Below are 12,541 nucleotides of genomic sequence, written 5' to 3' on the forward strand. Positions count from 1 at the left end.
GTGCACCTTTTGTTGTAAATATATATATGTATAGAAATACATATATATTGTTACACATATTTATATATCAATCCAATTACAAACATTTGTAGACGAGTATTTTGTTATCAAAATTAAATATATTCATGTCTGCTTGGTCAGTATTATTCTTTTTCAGAATATTTCCTGTCAGGTGCAGAATCAGTACAGTGCATTATTTATTTGAATCTTTTTAACCAGTACATACTTTTTATCCACCACAAGTCATTTATCTGTATTGTGGTCATTTACTGCAACAACACATTCCCTGTGGTAGGGATTACCTAAACTGACATTCTGGTATTTTGATTATTTCAAATGATTAGTAATGTTCTATGTTCTTCTAAACTTAGCCTGTTAAAATGAGAGAGTTTATGTGAGTGTGTACAACATGACTATTTTTCATATATGTCTTTAATGGTATGTCAGGCAGAAAATATCGAACATTATTTTCTTAGCTACGTAAATACTTTCTATGCAAAGTTGCTTCATAAGTTAAGTACCACATTCCTGTAGAAGGAGATGTTCCTGTTATAGCATATTAAATTAAACACATCTGTAAAGAAAGTTTTTGTTTACATTGAGATCAAATGTTGAAAGTTTTAGTTGCAACATAAATCCTCATCATAAGAAAATAATGAAAACAGAAAAAGAGATAGTTGTGTGACTTGAAACGTCTATAAAAAAAAAACAGACACGACATCTTGTTGTTGCTTAGGTAGGAAATATCTTCTGAAAGTTAATGTTTACCTCTTTGAGGCTGATGATGTACTTTGGTGGAAGGCTACATTCAGTAGTTCTTTCATTGTGCACTGCAGAATTACTGGATTACTACTAGACTTGAAAGCAACGCCCACAATGGATATTAATATGGTGCCAGTTACCAGCAGCACAGTAGGTGTTGGCTTGTACTGTTCAGTTTTAAACACTGTGAATAGTGAGAGTTATCTAATACAAAACAAAACTTGGTATAATACCAATAAATCATGCAATTTCCTATAACGCTGAAGTTGATGAGTTGTATTTTTAGATATATTTACAAATAAAAATATATGAATTAGCAGCAGGAGTTTTTGTCCTTAGAACAAGGTGAGCCAGATTTGGCACAGTAGCTATATGGTACATAAATGCTTGAAAAAGACTTAGTTGTGTATTTGTGCTGCACTACGTTTATTACATGTGTGATTGATACTGTCCTTTTCGGTTTCAGCAAATCACAATCATTGCATTGCTCATTGGTTGCAGAAGTTTAAGCACCATTTATCAGTGCAACTTGGCCATGTTGCCTCATCCCTCCAGATACATTCATTACTTGATCTAAGTTTTTTAGTGTCCTTAATACCAAATTTCCTGACAGCATACTGTTGATGATTTGAAACTTACATTTCAGTTTTTAAAAAACTCAGCAGTTAGCTGGAACATATTGTATGTTATGTTAATATCCAAACTATTTAAACATTGTTTGACTGACCTAATTTGACAAATGACTGAACAAATCCAGAAGATGTGAAGGAGCATTTGTCAATCAGTAAAGGTAGAATAAGCTGTTTTCTCCCATTATTAATCATTGTTCTCCATAGGAACTCCCTCCCTTGTGATATCTCTTTCCTTAGAGTTTGTAAGACAAAGTACAGTGAAACTTGAAGCACATATATATTTGAAAATCTGTTTCACTGAGTTATACTTGTTTGGCTGAAAGGACGTGCTGTACAGATTCAGTGAAAAGTTGCTGCATGTGACTCTTTTTCTATGTTCTAATCTCATTTTAACATGACATTGATGATAGTAACTTGCTTGATGAATGGACTTGTGAAAGTGAAAACTACTATGCTGTGTAAGAAAATAAATTCATTTTCCATTTTTGTCAGTCATTCAAGTTAAAATAACGTGTCAATGGCAATGAAGATGAGACCTCACTAAAATGTCTAGTAATCTTGTATTTTTTTATACTTTCAACATATGTGTCTGAGTGTGTCTATTTATAAACCATATCTAATAAATGGAATGGGAACTCTGCCTGCTGCTCTCTGCCTTTTCTTTCGGTGAAGTGTTGTGTCTGTCCAAGCATATCAGACTGTCATGTCTTTCATATTTCTTCAAAGGGATGGAGGTGTAAACATGATGATGTCAGAGGGGTGAGAGGTGTACTGTTTGTACATGGAGGACTTAGCGTGATGATGGAAAATGTTTCTAATTTTTAGATGAGAAAGGGAAATAATGGGAACACTAAGAAATATTGATGTTATTATCCCAATACATTTTCCTCATAAAGAGTGAAACATGACATATTATATCATATACATATGCATACAATTAAATCAGTCCAATTAAATCAATTCAATTAAAAATGGAGCCAATCCAAACATCGAACATACTGTATATATTGTTATTTATACACATAAACACATAGTGCATCTTTTGAATTTGCGTCTGGTGAATGTAAAGGGCAGCAACATGATGGTGATGATAATATGGTTGGCATCTTCATATTAAAAGTTAAAAGAATGGTATTAAAAGAAACACTGTCCATCAACATCAACACAGAGTCCAAACACACTCCGCCTGTCAAGTGCAACAGCTTGAGCCGGGTTGTTGTGTTGCAGACAGATGTGGGCACAACAGTTTCTGATTTCCTGTTGTCTGACCAGCCTGAGACCCATTTGTCCATGTTCTTTTCCTGCTACCATAAGCATAAGCCAGGAGCAGCCTTAAATCCAAGCTGGATTAGCATGGCTCTTATCCCAACTCTTTCTCTCCTCCCTGGGGCAGTCCGGCCGGTCAGGTTGGATCGTCAAAAGATACCGCGGGCAGAGACCACAGTCCAGTGTTCTTCATCCAAAACATACGGTGTCTTCATCAATGCTGATTAATTTATTTCTGTCATAGACACTATCTGTTTCAGCAATTAAGAGAAATTAAGAAAAAATAATAGTTAAAAAACAAAAATGCAGAAAAATCTATAGAAGCTACAGGCCACTGCACCTGCATGTGCCGCCTTTGTCATAGTTACATCACAAACCACCTCTTGATGTTGAAGGTTTATTACAGGACATATACAAATTATCAGGCCAGCGATTAGAAATTATGAATGGGGGACAAAATTTTCCAAAATGGTCCCCTCATCCACGCTCATTCGGCACCACCACCACCCATCATAGCTCTAATTAAAAAAATAATTAAACTGAATCAAGATATTGGTCAAACTGTGTGCAGAGTGGAAATACAATATGGTTGTCAACTGAAATGATGATAATAATATAAACAGAAGCTTACAAATCTCTCAGTGGATCTGGTCTGCACAGGGATACTCAGGTTTTGCTCAGTCACTGGTGATATCAGAGGACAAGTCTTACTTTTGTCCTGCTGACTTTAGGAACCATTCACTAACTGCAAGTACAGTGTTAAAACAGATTCACTATAGTCCTATAAGGGCAGTGCAGCACTACAGTACTCATTTTGCTTCACATCAGTGGCAGTTCAAGTGTTCTGACGGCACCATTTCACATTAACGGAGTGGGTTATCAGATGACGAACTGAAATGCATTTAATGATAACTATAAATATATTTATCATGTGATACATATAAATTGTATTGTTTTATTTTATTTTATTTTGGAAAACATTTGTATAGTAGTCAACGGCAAGAGACAAATACAAGATAGGAAAATACCATTCGTTTCTGTGTAAAACTGCTCAGTGAACTACATCATCTTGTTAAATATACGTCACCAAATATTTTGGTGAGTGTTAAAAGAGACAATGTCACTAACGTGACTGTTGGGTGTGTAGTCTTTCTAATCATGTATTTTCACAGTCTTGCTCAGTCTTATACTTAGGGGTTTAAAATGTATCTATTAAATTGACAAACATCATATGTGTATTTCATGGCACAATTCAAACATGGACAAAAAAATATTTGTCTCTCCCTATTTACTACTGTGCATACTTTTTCTGAAATAAGGTTCAGTGGTGGTCCACTGATCCGGGAGGTCCTGTTTATTACATCCCATAATGTAAATGTGTCAGACTGGACAAATGTACAAAGATAAATGACTGCTTGTTATCATGATAGCAAAGTTCTGTACCTTTGTCACATGAGCAAGTTCCATTTGCTTAAGAAGGCTGTGGGAAAAAGTAAAAAGCTCCAGAGAAGATGATGTAGTAAGTAAGTGAAGGTTGGCAGTATTACTTAAGGAGCAGCATTAACACTGAAGGTGATTACAGGGATCAGTATACCTTTTCATACCACTGTACATGGTATGGTATAAATTTAGGTACAAAACCTAAAATTTTCATCTACAGTACCAATCTTCTTTTCTCCTTGTCTGGTTTAGTTTTGTGTTCCCTCCCATCTGTTCCCTTTCCCATCTCTTTCCTGTCTCTCTCTCTCTCTTCAGGGACCTCAGTGGGACTTGATGGAGCCCCAGACTCTGGTCCCTGTTCCATGAATTGACCTCCATCAGTCCTACAACCATGCATGCTCCACCTTTGATTTCTCAAACAATAACTCATTGAACTTCCTCAGACATGGGCTTAGTTACAGATGTGTGTGTGTGTCTGTGTGTTTGTGTTTGTGTGTGTGTGTGTGTGTGTGTGTGTGTGTGTGTGTGTGTGTGCGTGTGCGTGTGTGTGTGTGTGTGTGCGGTGCATGTGTTCACTGAATGTAGGTCATGACAGTGAAAGAATGTAAAGCAGTAAGGGTAAAATAGTGCAGGCCTCATTCCTCTGGCTGGTCATCGAGCCTCTCGGCTCAGCATCTTTTGTGCCTGCTGGCAGTCTGACAGGACTGTGGAGGCTCAGATAAATGCAGCACATTAGTGCACTGTAGTTCATTCAAGAGAACAGCTCAACTGTATGCACAGTCAATGCAAGTGCTCTGAGAACCAACCAGTGAATGTGTGTGTGTTCACACAGAATGTAGGTCATGTGAGTAAAAGGGGTAAGTAGACTGGGCCTCAGAGTTTTGGCTTAGCATCAAGATGGTCCCTTTACTAAACTGTGGGACTGCTGATAGACTGGGCTGGATATGGTTTATTATAATTTTCAATGATTGCAAAGACTTGACTAATTACTCACAGCAAAATATAAACACTTTTGGTTCTGCTCCTGTTAAAGTAAAAGCACTTTCTTTTAAAGCATACATTTGTTAAAATCTGTGTTAGTACTTTATTTATTAATTTCTTACTGCAATAGCTTGATGGGCAGGAATAGCTAAATGTAGCAGTTTATTCATAAAGTTGTCTATATGTAGTAAAGAAATGATACTGCTGAAATAATACTCAAAGACTGACTGAAGTCATGTCCATTATTTTTTTTAATATAATTCAGGATATGCAGTCTCTAGAGGTTGGTGATTTGAACTCGGCACTCCAGAAAAAAACATCCAACGACAGAGAGTGCACTGGAGTGGTCATCAAAGTTGACATTCCAAATCGGAAACTTGGGCAAGATTCAGCAAGCCCGACTTCTTTTTTAATTTTAAGTATGCAGACAACACTGTCTTGATGTCTGGGAGTGCAGTCATGGGTGTACAGTGTGAACAGGAGGGGGCTGAGCACACAGCCATGGGGGGCTCCAGTGCTGAGCACTAACGTAGAGGAGGTGTGACTGTCAATCCAAACTCTCTGGGGTCTGCTTGTGAGGAGGTCCAAAATACAGTTGCAGAGTGTAATATATGGTAATATTTTTTTAAATATAAGGAAATAGGCAATAATTAGTATATTTGTCTGTATATAGAGAATAGATAAGATTTACTTAATAATATATTGCGTTATTAAATATATATATCAGTACATATAATGATGACACTAATTTCATACACACGCCTGTGTCAACCCTTCATGTCACTGTAATATTTAATTACAAGGTGAAAATATTGTCATTACACTGTTTAATTGACACAAATAATACAAAAAAATGACTAAAATGACTTAAAACAAAGGCAGCACTCCTGATTTCTTCAATGATATGCTCTCTCAAAACTGAGAGTTTGTTCTGTAAAGTCACAGATGTTCCTTTAAATACAGCAGCACTGAGCGTTCACTTTCATCATGGTCACGCAGGGCGAGCTCAAACACACCACAGAACTTAACACAGCCTACTATTTCAGACAAGATGTGCCTGTTTTCTTCAACCTCCTCATTGTCTTCTGCAATATTTACTCTACCAAACATGCCAAGATGCACAACATTATCCATGTGGCTCTTAGCTTGTTCATGCTTTTTACTTTTTCTGCAAAGGGCTTTAAATTGGTCATACCTGACTGGATCCATGCTGGTTCAGTTCCAGCTGTTTGAAAAAGGAGGCATGGAAAGCAAAATAAAGCGTCGACCTCACTGCATGCGGTTAGCCACGACTTCTTAGCAAACCAGCCTCATGAAAAAGACGGGGTGTACTGTCTTCCTCTGTCTTGTGCTTGTTGTTTTATTACGATGTCCGGCTGGTCGGGTCCGAGCTTCATTCCAAGCTTTTCCTGCAGTGTTGTCCTCTCAAACAGTTTTGTTTTCAGCGACTAAAGTGAATTTGCTTTCTACATTTCAATCTTTTCTACGCAACTCACTCCATCATACAAGGCTCCTCCAACACTTTACCAACTTCTATGTCATCTGCTCCTATGTCAACCCCTTTTCATGCTGTTTATCTTGGCCTTGGGGTGGTGAAAGTCAGTGTCCAGCAAGCTCCTATCTCTTGTATTACAACACGTGAAGTACACATGTACAACTTATAACGAGGAGCTGTGGCCAAAGATTTCTGCACCTGGGGCTGGAATGCATCACCTCTCAGTAACTTTTTTATTGATGCGCAGCCATTGGTTCATGTTGATCTCCAAAATTTGGTTAAGATAATCTGGATAAACTGCCAGCCTTATGACCAGATCCAATTTTGATAATGGATGATTATGTAAAATCCTGCATTATATTCAATGACATTGTTTTTATAATGATTTGTGTCTACCAAACAGTGTACGGTCTCTGCCATATTGTTTGAAAAAAAAAATCATGGTCATGGCTTTAAAACAGTGAACTAATTGAATTAATTGAATTAATTGCATGTCACAAACTCTGGTCTCCCACATGACATTTTGACATGCTACACAGCCATCCACCACCTACGTCTCCAAAGCTTTCCTCTCTGCTTGCATATAAAGGACAACCTATGTCCTGTTTTGGCACTGAATGTTGGTACTTGACATAATTTGTAAAGTATGGAACTACTGAGTGTCATTCCTAGGCATGCAGGACGGTTAAAATTTGTCTGACTGCTGTTGTTACTTGTCACATCAAACTTTGCTACTATTGTGTGTCCCATACTTATATATAATGTTATCACAATGGATAGAAATGATGGACAAAACCACATAAAAACTGCAACATCCTCAAACAGAACCTTGTCAGTATGCATCGCTGGCTTTTCTGCCAATTCCCTCCAACATCTAATCTTGTTAGTGCTGGTTTGATCAGCTGTAACACACACTCAAACACACACTGGGGTATTCAAAAATGGTGCTTAAATGGCTCATTGTCAAATTTCTACCAAGAATATTTCCCTGCTCGGTCTCTCCTGCTTCCACATGGCCCATTCATGCTGCAGCTTTCTCACTATGGTGGGATCTTTGTGCATGGTGTGCAGCTGCTTTGTACTCTTCTCTGCTTGCCTGTATATTACTCGCCACTCTTTCATATGACACAGATGCTGTATGTTGTGTGTTGCATGTGTGAACAAGCAAATGTGGACAATATCACGATCTGATTCTCTGGATATTGTTCGCAGCGCATATGTGAAAGTGGAGTGGTCATCACTTGTAAAGGATTGGACTAGTGTCTCTGGGTTTATCATCTTTAAGGTTGAGTCCAGTACAAAGCTCTACAGCTCTGGATAAGTGAAATCAGCTAATGAGCTAATGATCAAGATGGGCCAAGAAACCTTGGTGGTCCCTGATCACTGGCTCATTACAAGCCCTTCATTTGCATAATCCTCCTTCATTATACAGCCTCAATTCCTGTGCTGTGACCTTAAAAGACTCTGAGAGGAACGGTTGACTTTAAAGGAAAGTTCAAGTTCAGTCATTATCTACTCAGCCCCATGCTGATAGACAGTTGGGTTAAATAATTCTGTAGACTCCGGAAACATCTGAAAGTGAACACGATGAAACAGTAAAACACAGCAGTAGCTAATGTTGCCACTACACTTTCCACCAACATGGGTGAATAGATATTGACTAAATTTTCATTTTCATCCCTGTAAAAGCCTTGGCTATTACAACTGACTGAGAAAAACTGAGGCTCGGTTAAACCTTCACATATGTTCAGCAGTCAGCTCCAACTTTACCACTATAACAGTATTATTGCTGCCTGAGACACCTAGTTGATTTCTGGTTTGTAGATCTCAGATCAGTTTGCTGACTTTGGATCAGAACCTGTTAACTCAGACATTCTGTGTGTTATTGAGCAGCGTGTCTATACATAATATTACTGTGTGACATTAGATGTGTCTCTCACAAACCCATATATTGGGTTCATACTGGCTTTGCTCACCAGATGGCAATGTCACTGTTTGAGAAAAGAAATGATTTCCAAGATAATAATCAGTGCAGGGCTCCAGTGTCACTGTATCAAAACTGAACCCACTGTTGGAGGCAAGACAAAATATTACATATTCGTGAGTGCATATGTCATAAAGTAGCATAGAGGAACAATATAAATTCCTGGTGAAGATAGAAAGCACTAAACTGAATTACATTAAGTTATATGATAATGACTAATATAACTATGCTTAATAAATACCACAAAGTCAATATAAATATTGTAAATTAATTTAAAACCATATGAACAGGATCCAGGTGGCAGTTTTTGTTGTTTCTCACTGAATGAGTGATTATTTGATATACCTGTCTAATAAATGACAATACAATTATTTCTTGAAGCCAAACTTGCATTTTAAAACCTTCCATCCTTTAACTCCACATTATAAACAACAAAGAAAGGAGGCAAAGACACACCCCTGTAAAATTACCTGCATAGGAAATACAACTATCAGCATGTCAATAGGCTTCTGCACAAGTAGGCCTGTGTGTTCATTTTTCTTTAGAGTATGCCTTTCAAGTTATTAAGCAGAGATACTCATTACATAAAATAATAGTCATTATTACACCATGTCTTAATAGAGACTACATTCTATGATTAGGCCAATCGATTTCACTGTCCATTCTCTTTCCATTATCAACAAGAGTTCATTTCTTTTTTTGATCAACCAATCACAGCTTTTAAAATCATATGTCACATTCAGTCTTGCTCTCAGTCTTTAATTGTTTAGTGCTAATTCAAAACAAAAGTTATCTCATGAAACTTTCCAATTTGAGCATGTGTAGACTATACTCTTTAATTAATTTGTTTACAGACAGCCAACATTTCCCCTATGAGCAAGAAATGAACTGCCTTTTAACAGGCAGAAACCTCGAGCAGAACCGCATTCAGTTCTGGCCAGCAATCCACCTGGACCGGTTGGGTTAAGACTGAAAGTCATTTTACTTTCACATCCTTGTATTTATTCTATTAATCTGTGATGTTGGGCCATATGGGGGCAGGGTGTTGGTGTTGAGGTTAGGTCATTTATTGATACCTCAGAAAGTGCTCTACTTCCCGAGGAGGGAAGGGGGCTAAATTTAGGTGCCAAGTTCTTGTCAGCTTTCACAGAGGAGTGATAGGAAGCATTCTGTCTGTAAGGCTCTGCAGAGGGTGATTAAAACCACCAGAACATCACTGGTACCATCTACAGAGCATCAGTGACATCCGTGAAGTGAGATGTCTGCACAGAGCCCAAAGATACTAAAAGACAAGACCCACCCAGCCTCAGTCTGTTCACCCTGCTGCCATCTGACAACAGATACAGAAGTATCTGCTGCTGTACCTCCAGACTACAGAGCAGCTTCACTCCTCAGGCTGCCAGACTCTGAACTCATCCTCAACACTTCACCATAAGAATATATTGTAGCATAAAGGTTCTACAACTTACATTTTATTGTACAATCCAGTTTTTTTTTTATTTTATGAAGCATTTGTACACCTTAATACAAAGATGTGTAACAAAGATGATATTCAAGTCTTTGTTAGACAGCTGACAGAGGAAACTAGGGCAGAAGTATGACATACTGTACTGGAGGTCTTCAAAGCTCGATCCGAGCCCAGAACATGCCTCAAGGCCTCAGCATACATAACAACAAACAGAGTGTCAAAACTACTGAAACAAAAACAAGTCACACAATCCAAATCTACACACTTCACCACACTTACAGACTCAAGGTCTTATGTTGTGTTCCAGACAACTCGGAACTTGAAAGTTTCTGACCTCCAACGAGAAAAAGTACAATGCAAGGCCACTCAGAGTTGGAATTCCTACTTGTAAACTCAGGGCACATCCATAGACCCTGGCTTCATGAGGGAGCAGTGGTCTGACCTCACACAACAATGGCAGCACCCATGGGGAGGGGGTAGGATGTATTTGTAGACTATTTGTATCAGGCGAGTGAATGGAATATTAAGATAAGTTTGCAAGACGTGTTACCTCATGTGTCATTTTCCCTCCTCTGTTTCGTTTATATGTGTGACGAGGCTGCACTGCTGAGGGTTCATTCTGTGTACATTTGCCAAAGTGACTTCATTTTCTTAGGGTCAGCCAAGTTTTTGGGAACTTTTTGTGTCGTGCACCTGGAACACTTCGATGTTATTCGATTTTTCAACCAGGAAATTCCACCCTCTCACTTCAACACAAATGGGTGTGGTCCATCATCAAGTCCACAGGGGCCTCAAGCCCACAGGGGCCTCAAGCTGTGTTCCTGTCAAGGGAGTCTGATGTTGAAGCAGACCACACTTACCATATGTATTTTTGTAAAAATGTGTTTCTTTGTTCTTTATTTTTCAATAGAAATTTCCTCGAAGGGCTGATGAAATCTGAATGTCCACTGCTTCTTCCTCATCAGATGACTAGTTAGTTACACATACATACACATCCAAGAGTCACAACATGACCAAAGCCCTAAGCTTGGAAGTGGACCTTGATTTGAGATGGTCTAAGAAAAAATATATTACATTGTAAGATTTCTTTCTCAAAACCATATGCTGTAGTCCTGACACATACAACTGCCTTAGAAATTACAGTCGATATTCAGTTTGTTTTTTATGACTTCTGGGACCCTTGATACCAAGTGTTATAAAAATATCTGTTTAAGATGTTCTAAAAATGAGTTTTTTCATTGTTGCAAGTTGGACAGTGGTTTAAAAGGGGGCAGTCGAAGGCCGCATATCCTCCAACTGCTTTTGCATGAGGTCCACAGGATCATGACCTGCTAATTCTGTTCTTAGGGGGAACTAAAGCTGGCCAGGCGACACAGCGTCCTTCAGGACACTCTCCCTCTCATCACTCCCCTGCTCCATGCTCTCTGCACAGCAGGGAAAACACAGTGTGTCTCTCACCAAAATTGAAATAAGAGAAACACATACAGCAATTTAACAGTAAAAAAGAACATGCAAATTATGCAAGTTACTAAAAGTCAAGCAGCACAGTTCATATGTGGACTACGGTGGCCGGGAGGTGCAAACCAAGATTACAAAATGTGAAACACTTTTACAAAGCTTGAGACAAATTTACATTTTAGAAAACATTTTTACATATCATAAAACAAAATTACATTACCATAACACATTTACAAGTCCCGAAACAAATTTACATTTCAGAAAACAAATTAACAAGACACGAAACACTTTTACAAACGCCAAAACAAATTTACAAGCGGCGAAACACTTTCACAAGTCCCGAAACAAATTTACAAATATCAACCATCAACCGGAAAGGGAATGTGCCAACTCCAGGGTTGAACCGGAAGTGATAACGGGGAACAGCCAATACGAGTTTTCCGATAGAGTTCATGGACAGCCAAGATGGACAGCGATCCAGTGATGTTTTGCCTGTTTTGTGGACAACGTTTGAGCCATTTAACGCGGTTTTGTTTTTCATGTGGTTAGTCTTTAGAGTTTTTATGGGGCATGGAACAGACGGACGGACCAGATATGCTGCAGCAGTGCATACGGTATTTTAATGAGGGACACTCGTACGCTGTCATCGTGGATATGATGTCCAGCTTACACGGTGTTCACATCAGCTTGAGGTCTCTGAAAACCAAACTGAATGAAGCCGGGTTATATCGCAGAAAGGATTACTCCTCTACAAACGCCATAACCAGGGCCATCCGACTGGAACTTCGTGGACCTGGACAACTGTTTGGCTACCGCACGATGTGCACTGTGTTTGTTTAGCACTATCCGGCTGTTGAGATGTCCCCTGTGAGTCTGGTCCGTCCGTCTGGTCCATGTCATTTAAAAACTCGAGAGACCGACCACACGAAAAACAAAACCGCGTTAAGCGGCTCATGTGTTTGCCACAAAACGGGCAAAACATCACTCGATTGCTGTCAGAGAATTTCTAATATTGTCGTGGTCGTGGACTGGCTCTGTCGCTGTCATGGGTCGCT

This window comes from Pagrus major, chromosome 12 (genome assembly GCF_040436345.1).
Source record: "Pagrus major chromosome 12, Pma_NU_1.0".
Lineage (NCBI taxonomy): Eukaryota > Metazoa > Chordata > Actinopteri > Spariformes > Sparidae > Pagrus > Pagrus major.